General features: G+C 41.2%; 1 protein-coding gene across 42 annotated transcripts in view; it reads right to left on the reverse strand.

Moving 5' to 3' along the window:
- The window catches only part of Nrcam (neuronal cell adhesion molecule), a 273474-nt gene extending 258884 nt beyond the window's left edge, over positions 1–14590 (reverse strand). For 8 of the 42 annotated variants that reach the window (XM_047560528.1, XM_047560530.1, XM_047560527.1 and 5 more), the window contains exon 1: positions 14025–14203. The gene's annotated coding sequence lies outside the window, so the exon portion shown is untranslated. Of the gene's footprint in view, positions 1–14024; positions 14208–14451 lie in introns of those variants that run through there. The other 34 variants (XM_047560521.1, XM_047560517.1, XM_047560515.1 and 31 more) reach the window with 11 other exon arrangements.
- Between the last annotated feature and the right edge of the window lie 2430 nt (positions 14591–17020).

The following is a 17020-nucleotide window of genomic DNA, read 5'->3' on the forward strand; positions in this document are numbered from 1 at the left end:
TGAAGCTGGCTTTGAACTTAGAATCCTCCTGCCTCAGCCTCCTGAGCTGCTGGGATTGGCTATGTTATTTTAACCAGTTACTTAGACCCTCTAAGCCTCAGTTTCTCATCAATAAAACGACTATAGTAGCACAGAGCATAGGTTGGCAACTCTGTAAAGAAAGTTTTATGGGAGCATAGTTCTGCTCATTCACTTACATATTGTTTATACTTTTGGAGAGATCGCATGGCCTACAAAGTCTAAAATATCTAGTATCTGATCTTTTGCCAAAAAAGGTTGCCAGCTTATGACATAAAAGTGTTTTCAAGAAGATTAAATGGGATAATTCATGTAAGGTTCTTCATATGGTTAAGCAATTAGTAAGTGTCTGGGATTTGCTGTTATTTAACAATAGTGATGAGTTGTAAAAATCATGGTGATCTCATTTCCTCAAACCCAGAGAGACCTCTTTATTTACTCCAGGAGCAGACTGTCCATGAAATAACACCTCGGGATCAGTGTGCTCAACCCCTTTTTTGATATACTGGTCCTGGAGGTGGCTGAAGTGGTGTGATCCAGGATGTGATGTGCAGCTGTCAATGCAGGGCAGAGAGCGTGGTGGGCCACGGACAGCAGCTGCCACAAGTCATCCATTTCAAGTAACTGATACTCTGCCATTCCTTGATGGAGGATCTGTTAGTCACAGGTGTATGACACATGCACATGCATGAGTGGTCTCACTCCTCACTGAGCAGTGGACACTGAGGATGGGGGGTGACGGGGGTGGTGCACAGACAGGAATTACACTTAGATAACTACTAGCAGAGGGGCAGGCAGACACAACAGAGTCTGTTTCCATTTCCCCAGGCTGTACCTGACTTCCCAAGATGTGTTATACTTGTCTGGTTTTAGAAATAAGGAAAGGCCTAGTACCCAAAATTTTAAGATGTCAGTTTAAAGTAGCAAAACCTAGACTAACAATTCCAAATAATATAATGCATCTAAAGCTGGTAATTTATCATAGAAGTGATATTGCTGTCCCCATATTAGTACATTTGCAAATAAACACTGGTCAATTGCCAAACACTACAATGGTTCCCATAAACCTTTCAAATAATCCTCACAAAGTTGTCTTTCAAAACAAATATTTAAAAGACCTAATGAGTTTACACTAAGACAGGGATTTTCAGATACAAACTATTGCCTGTGCTCTCTGATCCTGGCTAGGGTCTTAGGCATCTCACCAATCAATGCACCTCACACACTTGCATGTTAAAGGAAAGCTGTAAGAACATGCAAAATTAAAACAGCCATGATTCCAAATTATTTCCTGCTGGATGCTGGTGAATTCTCATTAGTCCCTCCCAACAGGGTCATAAATAAACTCAAGTCCATATCAAGGAAAAAATATTGCCAGGAAGAACATTCAAACTGGCAAATTGCTTGTGTTGAAATGGAATCAATGAATCACACAAACTCAAGAGTTGTAAAGTCTGTAGCATTCTTCCCAATAATCTTCCTGCAGATCATTTTATTGGTATTATTTAAAACAGTTAGGGTCTTTTTTAGATGTAGCTGCTCAGTAAATGCCCTGCACACAATCTTAATAGGCAAGGTCATTGCACTGGAGTAGCTTACCATCTAAGATAGGCAAGACTGCTGACAGTAGAAATGAAGAGCAGGAATTCACATCAACTGGGTGACTTCATCAAGGACCAGATGAAATGGTTCTAGAGTTTACATTGTATTCAAACTAATACTCAAGTTGATACAAAGCTCTTGGCAATCCTGCTTCCTCAGATAGCCAGTGTTGATGCCCCATCATTGTTAGCTGCAAAATCTCCATACTTTACCTTCCCCACTGAAGTAGCATTGAGACTAAAACTGTGAGCTCACCCAAGGCTTTGCCTTCCTCTGCATGAGTAAATAACAACCATGTCATTTTTCATGGCAAAAGGAACCTTCTGATTATCTATTAACAAGGGCATCTGCAGAGACTTCAACAGAGTAAAGTCCCTTGGGTTCTCAGGTGATGACAATCTACACTTGATAGGGGTATCCCAATGGGAGTCAACTTGATTACAACCAGAAAGAGGAATCCACTATATATTACCAACTTTTTCTATTTGTCTAGTTAATAAAAATAATCCTCTCTCTGCAAATCCCAGCATTTCTGTATCTTAATTCATGGTATGGAGACTTTCTAAATACCTGATTTATATGGTATTTACTCCTTTGGTACATGAAGTATATAAATAAAGATATAGACATAGACACAAATAAAGGGACATAAAGATGTGGAAAAGTTGTATTTTCACTCTTCTTTATAAGGAACAGGTTTGAAACCAATGAACTTATTGCATCCTGTATTAATTTGCTGTAACCAAGTACCTCAAACTGAGGGGCTTAAACAACATGAATTTATTGTTTCACAGTTCTGGAAACTAGAAGCTCAAGATCAAGGTGTCAGCAGGACTGGTACCTCCTGAGGGCCATGAGAGAGGATTTGTGCCATGTCTTCCTCCTAGCTTCTGGAGGCTACTGGCAATCTTTGGCTTCCCTTGGCTTGCAGATCTCTACTTTCATTTTTACATGGCTTTCTTCTACTATGCCTGTCTTCATATTCCATTTTTAAATAAGGATGCTAGTCATATTGGATTAGGGCCCACCCCTGAATACCTCATTTTAACTATAAACACCATATTCTGAGGTACTGGGGGCCAGGACTTCAAAAAATGAAATTTGAGGGGACAAGTCAACCCACCACATATATGCATTTCTGAAGTTCTGTTCTACCCACCAGTAGAATGATGACACTTTTTAAGTTCCTATCTCTTCTTTGAGGTGCTAAGGAACAGAATACATGCAAAGTACCACAAACAACGATAGGAACAAACTTGTCCTCTTGCATATATTTCTTTTTATATCAAATTTCTAAGCATATGCAGTTGGTAAGTTGATGAATTTAATGTATAAAAATTGTTTCATACTTTATTGGTTTGTGAGGTTGCTAATTAGTCACAGCTAACACAAAAAATTACTGACTGTCCTCTTGAAAAACATGAATGGGATTATGGCTTGCAATAAGATACAAGTAGCTTCCAAAAGTCTATCACAGATATTGAATGCAACTGGGAAGAAGAGTATTTGTTGAATTTTATGCCCACATTCTATTATATTGACTCAGTTTGACTTTCACATATATATGATCATTTGTTGGAGGTTAAGAATATAGTTTGTACTGGTAAAAGCTCAGAATTTTCGGGCTCTGGTTTTTCTTTAGAACCCTGCATGGAGTCCTCTAGGGGCTGGCCCATACCTGAGTCGTAACAATTTATGTCTGGGGCAGGTGGACAAAGCATGTTTCCTCAGTGTTGCAGAATAAAGCCCTGCTTCCTGATGTCAGAAAAAAAAAAAGAATACAGTTTGTGTTTTGAAAAGAGTTTCATCACACAGCATCAGTAAGTGTATCAATCTCTCAGAGCTGGCACAGGGCCACTTCATTTATTCAGAATCAAGTAACTGCAGATATTGCTAAGGATATATGGTACCTACATCCCCCTGAAGCAAATCTGCCAGGTGCCATGGTGAGAAAAATGACAGGTGCATTCTACCTGCTAACAATATAGATTTATGTCATCTTTCTCTCAGCACTTTTGTTTTGACCATTGCTTATTATGGTTACATGTCTTTGTGAGATACAGCGAGGTGATGAGAAATTTTGTGTTTTGTCTCCATCTTCTAGCAAAGAAAGGGAAGTGCTTAGTATTTCTCCAGACTTTTCCAAAGCCATATAGTAGAGCTAGAGATGTAGCTCAATGTTAGAGCATTTGCCTAGCATGCCCCAAGTCCTGGGTTCAACCCCCAATACTGGGGCAGGGAGGGTCATGTGGCATCATGAGGTTTTCTAATCAACAGAGAGTAGACCTCTACTTCTCAAAATTTAACTAATCAAAGATTTTATGTACCTTTTTACTCTAGATTTCTCTCAAAAGTGGCCACACTGCTTTGAATCCAGCCCCTATAACGTACTAACTAGTTGGGAAAGGTCATGCAGTAATTGGACTCAATTTGGAATATAAAGAAAACAATAGATAAGTAGTATTTAATGATCAACTGAACAGGGGAAAAGTTTTGTTTTTAAAGCTGCAGCAGGAGTGTGTCTGCTCTACTTCCTACGCCAGCCTTCTCATTTATCATGTCTGTTCTGTGTGCCTCACTTCTGATTTCTTCAAAATTCAGATGGCAGAAAGCAATCTCAGGAAGCGCTTAACTCATCAGTGTGCAGCCACCCAGACACCTCCAGAGGGAAATGACAAGCACCAGCTCCAGACATTGGAAAGGCAAAGCCTTGTACAAATCCGGAATCATCTGCCATGAGCAAAGGCGGAAAATTATAGTGGAACTCTTTGGGGTCACAAAGATATCATTTAGGACTCCATGATGGCAATTTAGAAAATGATATACTTCTGGATTGAATGATTTCACTTGCCCACTCAAGTGCCTAATATAGAACCAAGTAGCAAAATGCAATCTACAAAGTCCAGGCATGAAATGATGAATGTTTGAATGTTCGATTTCCCATGATCTAGACTTCATCTATGTCTTCAAGCCAGAGCTGAGGACAAAATCTCCCCATTTTCTCCAACAAAAGATCCACTTGAGAAAAAAAAAGAAGAAGAAGAAGAAGAAAACAAGAACAACAACAACAAAAAAGATCCACTTGACATTTTTACAGTTTTCGATATTCATGTACTCAGTCATTGATCCTTGTACTCACTCATTCATCAAATATGGGGCACTTACATATGCACCCTGCACAATGAGAAAGGTAGTTCAGCTTTCTAAGGCAACAGAGCAAAGGATCAGTTTCCACAGTCAGAGACCTGCAGAAAGCTGACAAAATTCTATCATGAGCAGGGCCCCAAAATGCCCCCAAACTTGGTTATCTCTTTCCTCTTATCATGTGGGACTTGGCCCCTCAATATTTTCCAGAGCAACTATTCAACATTTTCATGCAATTGAGGTGATTCTTCATTTACCACCTACCTCTTAGCTGATTTTAATTTAGCTTTATTTGCTGGCTTCGCTTGGATTCTATTCCACTATGCTCTTTCAGTATGCTGAATAAACTGTCTACTTAGAAAGATATTCCTCAAACGTTGTTCCTAACTTGAACCTTGATACATTTTAAAAGCTCACTCATCATATACTCCTTGAGCACACTAAAGAATCTGTTTGACATGAATAATCACCCAAAATGGGCTTGCCATGTTCACATTTTCACATTACTTTCTTAAGCTGAAACCACCTATATATAAAAGAACAAAACAGCTGGAAAGAAGAGCTGATCTGTGTGTAAGAATTTTTAACTATGTAATGTAAATTTTATCTTTGACTTCTGAGGAAATTCTTCCAAATACATTTCTTTTAAATGTAAATGTATTCTCATATTTCATTTCACAGGGTATTTTATGAGTTATTCTTATCCATGATGTTGAGTTTCTTCAATGACCTAAAGTTCAATTAAAAAAAAAAAAAACAAAGCTCTAAAATATTTAGAATTGAATTCTGTGAAATGGATACTATTGTCTATTAGCCAGGAAATGCCATAATTTTTTTTTATTCCCCTCCTCTTCTCTTTCAGATTTTAAGTTGTTACTCTTATAGTGCTCTGTTCTTCACTCTTCTCATTATTTAAAATTTCTCTCACTCCTGCTGTAGGACACTTCTCCAGGATGTCAAAGATCTCATTACCCACCTGAGTCTTCCTTCCATCAAACCCTTCATACTCCCTATCTCTAAACTTCTGTTCCCAGTCCCAGAAAATGAATATGACCATAAACTATTTCACTGTCCCCTGTTTAATGAATCCTCTCGGCTCTAGGACAGCAATCAAGCCTTGATATATCTTACCTTTCACTACAATTTTTGCAACATAGTAAATGTTGCTATAAATATATATAATATATATAATTAATTTATTAAAATGCATATATATTAAAATTAAAATTCATGATATATACAAAGTATGTATCACAAATTAGGTAAAACACAAATAGCAAGTAAATATAATCAATTCTGAAGTAAATTGATTTTTGTTTATATGACAGTGTTAATTATCTCTGAATTTTCACTTTACTGTTTTATTCTCATAAATTATATGTCAATGTTATTTTCCTAAAAGTAGACAGGTTAAGTATACATATAAACACATATATATTTGAATGTATTAAGTATACATATATATGAAAAGTGGTGAATTTTACCCATCATGCTACAACCATCAGAACAAAAGACTGTCATCAAATTATTTAAATGGTTGAAGATGCCAAAGTAAAATTGGGCAATTTTTCAGTTTTCAAATGCTACAGTTTTTCAATTTCCAACAGTAGTTTTACAGAACACTAGGAAGAGTTTCAAATTACCCCAACCTGTTTTTTGTTTACACTTACATTCTAATAACCTCTACTTCCTAGTAGCTGTTTTAATATTCTAGTTAACTACAATTAACTTCTCTTACTGAAATGTTCTAAATAAGATGCTGCCTACCAAACTGAATACAGAACTGTCATATTAGAAACTTCAATAGCAAATATGAGAGTGATGGACCCCCACTGGAAGAGAAAGTCAAAAATCACTCATCATAAATATGCTCATGTAGGGAAAAAACACTGGAGAATCAACATGTAAAACAGCCCCATCTTGTATATCAAAACACTGCAGACAACAGCAAAATACTCTAATGCAACTTTACAAAGGAAGCTGGTTGGACATTTCTATGTTTATTCAACCCCATAGTAGAGAGGAAAGCTGCAGAACAGCCAGAAGAATATTTGCAATGCAATTAGGGGGGACAAGTGCATCTGAGAGTACACCAGACACAGGGGCCTCCCCTAATTCACACAATCCAATGTCTTCATGCAGCATACAGCATCAAACTGCACTTCCTACAGTTTTCAAACTTTTGTCAGTTAACTAGATGTTTACCGAGTGCCTCACTTGGGCACTCAACATTTCGGGTACACCATCCAGCACGATGTATGCTGTTCCAGCACCATCTGTCACTTAAGCTTGCACAGATTCAGAAATTTCAATTCAAACTAATCTACACGGCACTCAAACTGAAGCTATAATTCAAATTTCGACACGAAGCTTGAATTCCTTTTCAGTGTTCTTCAACTTTGACCCAGCTCCCCCTCCCTCCTTCACTGAAAAGGGCCAAGACAACAGCCCAGCAAGTGGGGCAGGCAAAACAGGCCTCCTTTGTTCACTTTTGTCCTTTCAGCTCTCTATTGAGGTGAGGGACTGAAAAGGCACCAGGCTTTGGAAGGCAGAAGCATACTAGCTCGCAAGCCTTCCTCCCTCAAAGAACCAAAAAGCTCCAGGGTGACACTCTTTCACAGTTCACTCTTACCTTAAGGCATAATTAGTGGAAGATTAGTACTTTTCCTCTCCCTTACCCTTGCCCTTGAGAGAGAAACTGTTCATGGCATTTAACATGAATTTGTAATGTTCGTCAAAAATGCATGCTGTAAATCATAGCATTCAAATGCCAAGGGCATCTAAAAGAGGCATGGAATTAGCTTTAAAGTTGAAATTTGGAGAAAAGATCACTACATGCTGAATACATATACCGAATTTTTTGAATGCTCTCAGCCCACTTGAGAAAGATAAATCAAATTCATTGCATATTACCCAGTGGAAGACCTCCTACAGGATTCCCTCAGATAGCCCTGGGAATAAATTTTTCTAGTTATAATGGATTTGGAGCCAACACACCATGCACATCATAAACTACATATTTATAAATAGATATATAAATAAATACAATATTTAAAAAAGCTATTTCCAGTCCTTCCTATCATTTAATAATAAAAAATTTTAAAGAATCATTTTTGTCTAATCCTGTCATTTTTATTCCCATGAGAACAAAATAATACTTTAGTGCAGAGCAACATAGAAGAAAATCAAGGAACACATAACAGAAGATAAGATTTTTCATTCTGGTTTTTAAATTGAATAAGTCATTTGGACAGGATGTTCCATAGAGGAGCATTAGTAGTTATAATTTTGTTCCCTTACTAGTGGTGTTCCTTATATTCAGTAGTTTTTTAATTACTGAATGAAATCCTGCATCAGACTGTTAAAATTTTTTTTTCTAATTTGAAATTCCGATCTTGTAGGCCAGTAAAATAGGTCAATTAAGTTGACACCACATCTTTTTTATTAGTTCAGCTAAGCAATTATAATTGGGTGGTGAGGGTTTATGCTGTCATCTTTGAAGATTCAGTGATGGGGAGAAAAGCCCAATGCAGAACTGTAATTTACAATTCTAGCACATCCCTAAACTTTCAGCATAAAGACATTCCTGTCTATGGTTACACTTGAGGTAAATTTGCTTTCACTCTGAATTAAAATAAAGTAATTCTGGGGCAATAAAACAAAAGCATACTAATTTAATCTATTCTCATAGCAAACTCATTTGGCACAAGTTTACTGCAGACATGTATATTCTCTAATTCAACATTTTTTTAAAAAACAACAAGAATGTATGTCACCAGTAGGGCCTGGTGGTGCATACCTGTACTCCCAGAGTCTCAGAAGGCTGAGCAGAAGGATCATGAGTTCAAAGCCAGCCTCAGCAACTTAGCGAGGCCCTAAGCAACTTAAGGATACCATGTTTCTAAATAAAATACAAAAAGGGCTGGGGATGTGGCTCAGTGGTTAAGTGCTCCTGGGTTCAATCTCCGGTAGGAAAAAACAAATAATAATAAAAATAAAAAAGAATGTATGTCACCAGTGCTGACTAATTCTGGATCGTGACACACATTCCCCACAACATTCATGTAAGACATGTGGTTAATCAACACATGTTGGAACCTATGCATCTCCTTCTTAATAACAGTTAAGTCAAAAAGTCAGAAAATCTTGCAAATGAGTTGTCCATTTATGTGGTATATTAATTCATAGCTTTAAAAGTTACAGGGACAGCACTTCCTACCCATTTGAGTAACTACTATCAAGAAAACAGAAAGTAATAAGTGAAGACATGGAGAAACTGGAACTGTTGTACACAGCTGGTGGAAATATAAAATGATAGTCACTACAGAAAACAGTAAGGTAGTTCCTCAAAAAAAGTTAAGATAGAATCGCCATATGATCCAGCATCTCTTTTCTGGGTAGGTACTCAAACAACTGAAAGCTGTGACTCAAGCAGATATTTGTACAACCGTGATCACGGAAAAATCATAGAAATAGCCAAAATGTGTAAGTAAGCTAGGTATCCATCAACAGATAAAGGATAAACAAAATGTGGCATATACGTATAATGGAATATGTAGATAAGGTGCTATGGTTTAGATCGTGGGTGTTCCCCAAAAGCTCACATGTGTGACAATGTAAGAAAGTTTAAAGAAATGACTGGGTTATTAGAGTTTTAACCTAATTAGTGCAGTGATCCCATGACAGGGATTAACTGGGAGGTAAATGAAGGCAAGAAAGGTGTGACTGGGGGAGGTGTTTTGATGGGGGCATGTCCCTGAGATTTATATTATGTCTGTGGTGAAGGGAGCTCTCTCTTTCTGCTTCCTTGTGCCAAATCTTCAGTTGCTTTCCTCCACCACACTCTTCCTCCATGATGTTCAGCCCCACCTCACGTCTTGAGGAATGGTGTCAACCGTCTATGGACTGAGACCTCTGAAACTGTGAGCCCCCAAATAAACTTTTCTCTAAAATTGTTCCTGTCAGGTCTTTTGGTCACAGTAGTAAAAAAAAAAAAAAAAAAAAAAAAAAAAAAAAAAAAAAAAAAAACCAAAAAAACCTCACTAAAACACAAGGGAAAAAAATTCTGGCACATGGATAAACCTGGAGATATTGGTCAAAGGGTACAAAATTTCAAGAAGGAGAGATAAATTTGGCAGATCTACTGTATAGCAGGGTAACTATGGTTAATACTATCTTGCATTCTTGAAATTTGCTAAGATGGTAGATCTTAAATGTTCTTAAATGTACCCAAAAAGGGTAACATGTGAGGGGATGGATGTGAGGTGATAGATAGCTAGCTAGTTTGATTATGGTAATCATTTCACAATATATACCTATGTCAAAACATCAAATTGTACACAAACATATGCAATTTTTATTTGTTAATTATACCTTAGTAAAGCTGAGAAGAGTGGGAAGTTTTGCCTCTGATCTGATGCTCTTTTCCTTGTTTTACAGGGCTAGGAATCAAACTCAAGGTCTCATACATGCTAGGCAAGCTCGTTACCACTGATCTACATCCCCAACCCTAGCCTCTGATGCATATTTAGACCAAAGGAGCTTTCATTTACCTGAGCAAAGGGTTAAATAAAATAAGCCACTGGACTCTTGCCCTTAGCAATCCAGGTCTCTCTTCTGTTTTTACCTGTGAGGAAGGTTCAGGGCTTCTTCAAGTGGGAAGGCATGAAATTTATCAAAAGAGCACCTAAATGTATTTAGTAATTAGTAATTTCCAATCATTTTCAAATCACTTCCTCCTCATCAATCATCTTAGAAGTTGAATCTAAACATGAAAAGATTTCCAGAGAAGATGAATTCATTGCTCCCGGCTGCTGTGCTTCTCAGATGGAAACTGTTGTTTGGAAATGGGGATGAGACTCCACAGGCTGCTGATAGGCTGCAAATCAGGACCTTTCTAATAGATGGTCAGAATCTTTCTAATAGATGGTCAGAATCAGCCTGCGAGTCTCAAAGGTTACCCTTGAAGGTTACCATGGCTGGTGGTGGCCACAGGGTGGCTTTCTCAGACACATTCTGTTTCATGATTTGAGTGCTGATTACATCAATGTATTCTGTTTGTACAAGTTCACCAAGCTGTACATTTGTGACTTGAAAGAAAAAATCTGTGTTGGGGGAGGAATATTTGACCACTGATGATAAAACTAGAATTAACCACTGCCAATAACAGAAATTCAGTTTTTTTTCATCATGGTCTCTCCAGTGCCTGGAACAGGAGGCCATACTCAGAATATATTTATGAATGAATGACTCTCTCTAGAGAAAAGTTTCCTGTGGATTCTGTTAAATAGTTCCTTTGCATATACACAATATAATATCACAGATTCCATTCAAGCAATCACACAAGGAAAACTATACTATACACAAAAGCATTATTTGAAGTGATTCTTAAGAAACTTTTTTACAGCCTCGACTTCCTTTCACATACACTTCTGAAAGACTCATTCCAGCCACAGGAGGTAGCATTTCCAAAGATGACTTGCTTTTCATTTACTGTCACTGCTGCAGTAACACTAAAGTTATATAAGGCATTCAATCCAAGGGCCACATCACTACCCTGCATTACAAGGCTGGGCCACCTCTCTCAGCCTCACTGCACTCCTTTTGAAACGCCAAGGTTTAGGTATAATTCTACATGAGTTTTATTATAACCCTATAATCCCAGGAATATGTGAAATGTTTAGCAACTTTCCTGTAATAAAATAGAAAGAAGGTTGAAAGATGAACATGAGTTTAAAAAAGATTATGAGTACAAAATGAATCCCTTTTTCCAATTGATTGGTTAATTATAATAATTCTAAAAACTATGCCCAGAATAGCTGATTTCACTTTCATTCACATTCTTCTTTTCTACTAGTTAACATGGAACATCTTTGTAAATGCGCCACACATTATCATATATTTAGGGCATAAAATGCTTTTCTAGGTTTCTATGCTACAGTCCTATTCAAGTTCAACATCCAATTTGAAGACCAACTCTTCTGTAGCCAAAACAGTATACAAAGGACATTCATGATGGGGGCCCTCAAAAAGAAACACTTGACAAATAGAAAGATTTTTTTTTTTTAAGTTTCTTAGAAACTGTGATGTACCAGGAATATCTCTAATTGTAGGGAACTCTGATTTAAGAACACTTTAGAGACTGGATTGGATTGTAGGTTAACGCCCACATATTTAAAAGCGAACAGGAATAAAAGAACATGTAAAGTACTTAAGGGCAATAAAAGAAATAAAAGGTTATTCCACAACATGGTCTTCTGAATTACAATATGGTCTACTATGATGGAGAGTCTAGAATCAAATGGGCTCGTAATGTACTTTTCTTAGTCCTGGATTTCAGGCTTCACCTAATTTAATGATAAGCCTCCAAAAGGTCACATTTTCAGTCTTGGATGGTAAAGCATTGGGGCAAAAAGTTAACCCCAATCGTCTTCTTTCTAAGTGTGTGGACTTGGGAAAGTTACTTGACCTATCCAAGTCTCTGTCTCCTAATTTTTAAATGGGGTTGTTGTGGGTAATTAAATGAGATAATATGTGTAACATGCACAGCGCCTAGCACACCTGAACCTCTCAAAAAAAAAAAAAATGTTGACCATCATAACAGTGAAGTTGAAAGTATTCACTTGTCTAAATCCATTGCAGCACTTCTGGAAGGTCTCAGTCATTCACGAGCTATTATCACAATATTTTAGTACCAGCCCAGGTCCGTCGGTTTGTATTTAGTGGCTACTCTGTTCCTTCTCAGGACAACCCAAGGAGGGAGCTCCTGGTGCAGAATCATGGCCTCTTGCCCCATTATACTCAGCTCACTCTCGTCCTGCAGTAGCCTCTGGCGAGGAAGGGCCCCTCGGATCCGCACTTTTGAGCATTAACCATATGGGACAGCGAAATGAAAAGAACGCTTCCCTCTCAGAACATCTCCGCGCCTGGTTGCAGCTCAGGACTGGAGCTACTGGCACAAAAAGGACAGGACAGAAACAGGGTAGGTAAAAGACGCCACCGCTTGGCGACCTCACTCGGTGCCCGTCGCTGTGCAGGGGGCGCCGGTCAGCGTGAGGGCATAGGAGACAGAGCCAGCGAGAGAGAAGGGAAATTAACTGCTAGCCGGCCCACCGGGCTCGGGAAGTCTCCAGTGGCGCTTGCTACTGGTTGAACATCTCTCAGAGAGAGATGACGGCTCCCTGGCTCAACCTACGGCGGTATCCTGGTCCCTCCCCAGCGCTCTAGCAGATGCCGGCCTCAAGTGGCTGAGCCGACAAACCACCGGAGGATGCTGTGGCCCCCACCCGCGCTGCTTGGAGGGGCCCGGGGGCGGCGCCTGGCGCAGATGGCGCTCGCAGCTAGATGGATGCTCCTGCGCCGGCAATCACTTCTGGTTCATCAACACAGCATCCCCGAACGAAGCTGTTGCCAGATCCCACCACGGAGAACCAGGGTAGGGAAGAGGACCCTTCCAGTCAGTCCCAAGCCCAGGCGCCAGTTTGGACAAGTCCCAGTCCTCAGAAGCTGGGTGGGGTGCTAGAACTCCCTGAGACCACACCTGTAGGCCAACAAAGCCATCCGCAAGTGCCCCCAATCCGCTGTGCTCAGTGTCTCTCCGGTCCTCACCCCACCCATCGATTCCCTGAGTCCTCTCCAGGGCAGTGATAGTGGAGGGAAATCGGCATGGCCTCATGAACTCAGCGATCCGCGCAGGTGTGAGCACATCTGAACAAAGCCCACGCCCAGATGTGTCCGTGGGGACCGGAACGCGCACACTCCCGTGCGCGCCCGGCCCAGCCCGGCCCGGCCCGGCGCTCTTCATCCCACCGGCACTGTGGTGTGAAAACCTGCGCCCTCACAGTCGGTGCCCAGGAAGCAGCTGTGCGGCCCCAGCAGCCTCTCCATGACCAACTGCCCACAAGGAGACCTCCAGGCAGGGCTTCCCTCAAAGCGTGGGGAACCGGCGCGGATACAGAAGTTGGCCACAGCCTGCAGGAGGTGATGGATGCCCGCCCGCGCCAGCAGGCTGCGTCCTTACCCGGGTGCCCGTCTCTTCGCCGGTTAAGTACCCGCGACTGTGTCGAGGGCCTGTGAGGGAGAAGGGAGTTGGCGACCCCATTCACCCCTAGCAGCAGACGCTGCCGGATAGGAGAGCTCTCGGCTGAACCCGGGCTGGAGTCCCAGTGACAACGCAGCAGCCTCCCGCGCCCTCCTCCGCTCCAACCCGGGTCCTGGAGCAGGACCGAGTGTCAACCGCCAGCGCACAGGGAGCTACTCACGTTCTCGCGCCGCGCCCACCGCTCAGTCCAGGCACAACCGACCAGGACCCCGAAGCACAGATGTCGTTGGTGTTTGATGAACCTGTCGCCTCCAGCTGCCCCAGCCAGGCCACCCCGGCGCTGTCCCCCGCGCCCGCGCGTCTGAGGCTCGCAATGCGGCGCGCATCCGCCGCCGACCCTGGCGAAGCGAGGCTGGCCCGGAGCCGGCGCGCGCCCCCGCCGCTCCCGCCCTCCGCTCCCCCTTCACAGCGCCGTGCTCTTGCCTCTCCAGGCTCTCTTTCGCGTCCTCGCGTCCCTCCACCCCCGCACTCTCCCCGGCGTCCCCCGCCCCTTCCCCTCCTGGCCAACCCCCTCCCGTCCTTCTGCTGCTGCAGCAGCGAATGGGCTCCAGTCGCCTGCGCCTCAGGGGACTGGGTGGCCCCCTCACCTGAGCGGCCGCGCCACCAGCAACCTCTGTCATCCTGCGAATGTGTGTGATGGTGGTGGTTGGGGTGGGAGGGACCGAGGGCGGGAGTGTTCCGGAGACTCGGGTGACGGATTTGGCTACAAAAGATGTTCCAGAAAATGGGTGGTTTTTAAATGCCACTCTCATAGGTCTAGGTTTCTGTGGGAGGTTTGTGGTTTCCCCGCCACATTTCCTTCTTTTTTCCCCTTCTTCTTTTGAAGGGATAGTTGAGATGGGATGGGTGTTGTTTTTGTTTGTTTATTTTGTTTTATAACAGTCCCTTCAAATACCCTTCAGAAAGAGTGCATTTGTTCTCAAGCAAATACTGCCTATTCTCAGTAGGAATAGGGTTCCTGGGCCCGGCGAACACTATTAGTTGAAATTTGCTTATTTTCAGATTTGGGAGTATTGTGGAGTTTATTTATTGCAATGTAAAATGAGGAGATTTTCTAGATGTGTAACATTTGAGGAAACACTGCAGGGTGCACAGTTCAGGTTCCATAACCCACCCTCTGCAGCAGTCAGCATGATGTCCAAGGTTCCTAGCTTGATACTACTGTCCTCTGTAATCTCCATTCTGAAAACTAAATTACTGGTCTACAGGATATCGGGGGACTTGACCATCGATTGCAGACTCCAACTCTCACATGGCTCTGCTGGAATCTTACTTCTTAGTTTGATATTTTAATTCAAGAAAACATTTTTGGAACCCTTCACCACCCCCATCTCCATCCTCTAAGACAGATACAAAGGTGACATAGGGAACGAAAAAGGACAGAGTCATCCTTCAAGGCCCTGACAACTCTGCCTTGCTCTTAACTTTAGTTTGAATTTACCACTTTAACCCACAGCATTCCACATGCAAATGAGCAGCTTTCTTTTCTTTCTCCGGATGCCAGCCACACCTGAACCTTGTTCAGTTCCTGAAACAGAACTATGATTTCTGGTTACTGGACTTTGCCCAAGTAACTTCCTCAGTCCCCTCTGATAACCCTACCTCTTACCCATCCACCATTCACCAGGGAACCTCACACCTCTTAATTAATCATTCAAATGTCCCCTAAAATGTCCTTCCAAAAATTCGATCTTACCCCTACTTAAACATCTGAACCAATTCTCTGTTGCTTATGGTACAAAGTCCAGACCTCCTGGTGTGCTTTACTGGCTGCCCCTAACTTACCTCTTCATCCTTCAGCAAAGCAGACTTCATAACCTAAGCCTCCATACATGAGAGTCTGTCTTCCTACAATATCCTTCCACCTCTTTCATCTGTTCATCTTCCAGGGCCTCAATTCAGCTGTTACCTCCTTTAAGAATTCTTTCCTAAGTCCCTGTTTTATTGTAATACTGTTTGTCACATTCTAATCATCTGTTTGTGTGACTCCAAAAAATTTCTCTTGTTCTATGTATTTTTGTGTGACCTGATTTCCCACCAATACAAATGAATCTACAAACAGCCATAGTAACTCATTTTGCACTGCTTCATCATGCCCACCTGCTTAAAGGACTCCAGGTCCCTGGATTCCCTCCCACTTACAGTAATTGCAGAGTCCTGGGTTTTTCTGCAGGTTTTTCCTTCTCATGTCCTACACTGGTGCCCCAAGGCTGTCCTTTCACCTTAGCCACATTGAACACTCAAGACTGTTCAATCACCTCACTGATTTCCAGACCATGTTCTTTTCCTTGAATCCTACAAGGCAAACCTGGAGGTAGGGAAATTACACCTTCCTCTGTTTGGTTCTTGCTCTGATTCTGTGTAGCAATTTGTCCCCTGTGAACTGAAGCAACTTCACTTATTTCCCCGTGTTACAATTTTGTAAAGACCCTTCTTAAGCAACTCCTTTAACTTCTACTTGGAATTCTCCTTTCTCTTTAGGCCCCAGCCCTGGTGCATGAAGCCAGGATGGCACAAATAGAATGAGGTCCTGGTGAGGTCCAGATCCATCCCGAAGCTTTGAAGACCCCTTAGAAAGCAGACATACTCAGGGGCCATTGAAAGAATAGAGTGTATGAATGAATCTCCAGCAAGTGACAGCTTTTCTAGGCATAGCTTTCCTCATCTCTACAGGTAGAATAATAATAATAACAGTGCTATTGTGAGGATCAGTTTAAAGCATAGGACAGTATCTAGGACATAATAAATGCTTAACAAATTCAAGTTTGAACATCCATCGCTTGATACGCTGCTTGTTGAATAAATAAACATTTGAATTTTTTACAAAGCCAAAAGAGGAAATTTCATTGACAGTATGAAATAAAAATTAAAATTAAATAATTTTGATACTGTATAATAATTGTAATAATATAAAACTATTATGCAGTTTTAATATCCAATTTATTGTTTCAACTACATTGCAGTCCTACATTGCCAAGGATTAGTCTCCTGAGAGGATGAGCAACAGGGAGAACCAAACAGCTGCTGCATGAGGAACAGAAATGAAAGGCTCACGGGAGGAGGGGACAGAAGAGTGATCTGAAAAAGGATTAGAAGGATGCCTGAGTGGGCAAAAGGATTTTCTAATATAGTCTATTTGATTTGCTGAGTGATGCG

This window comes from Sciurus carolinensis, chromosome 8 (genome assembly GCF_902686445.1).
Source record: "Sciurus carolinensis chromosome 8, mSciCar1.2, whole genome shotgun sequence".
In the NCBI taxonomy this organism is placed as follows: domain Eukaryota; kingdom Metazoa; phylum Chordata; class Mammalia; order Rodentia; family Sciuridae; genus Sciurus; species Sciurus carolinensis.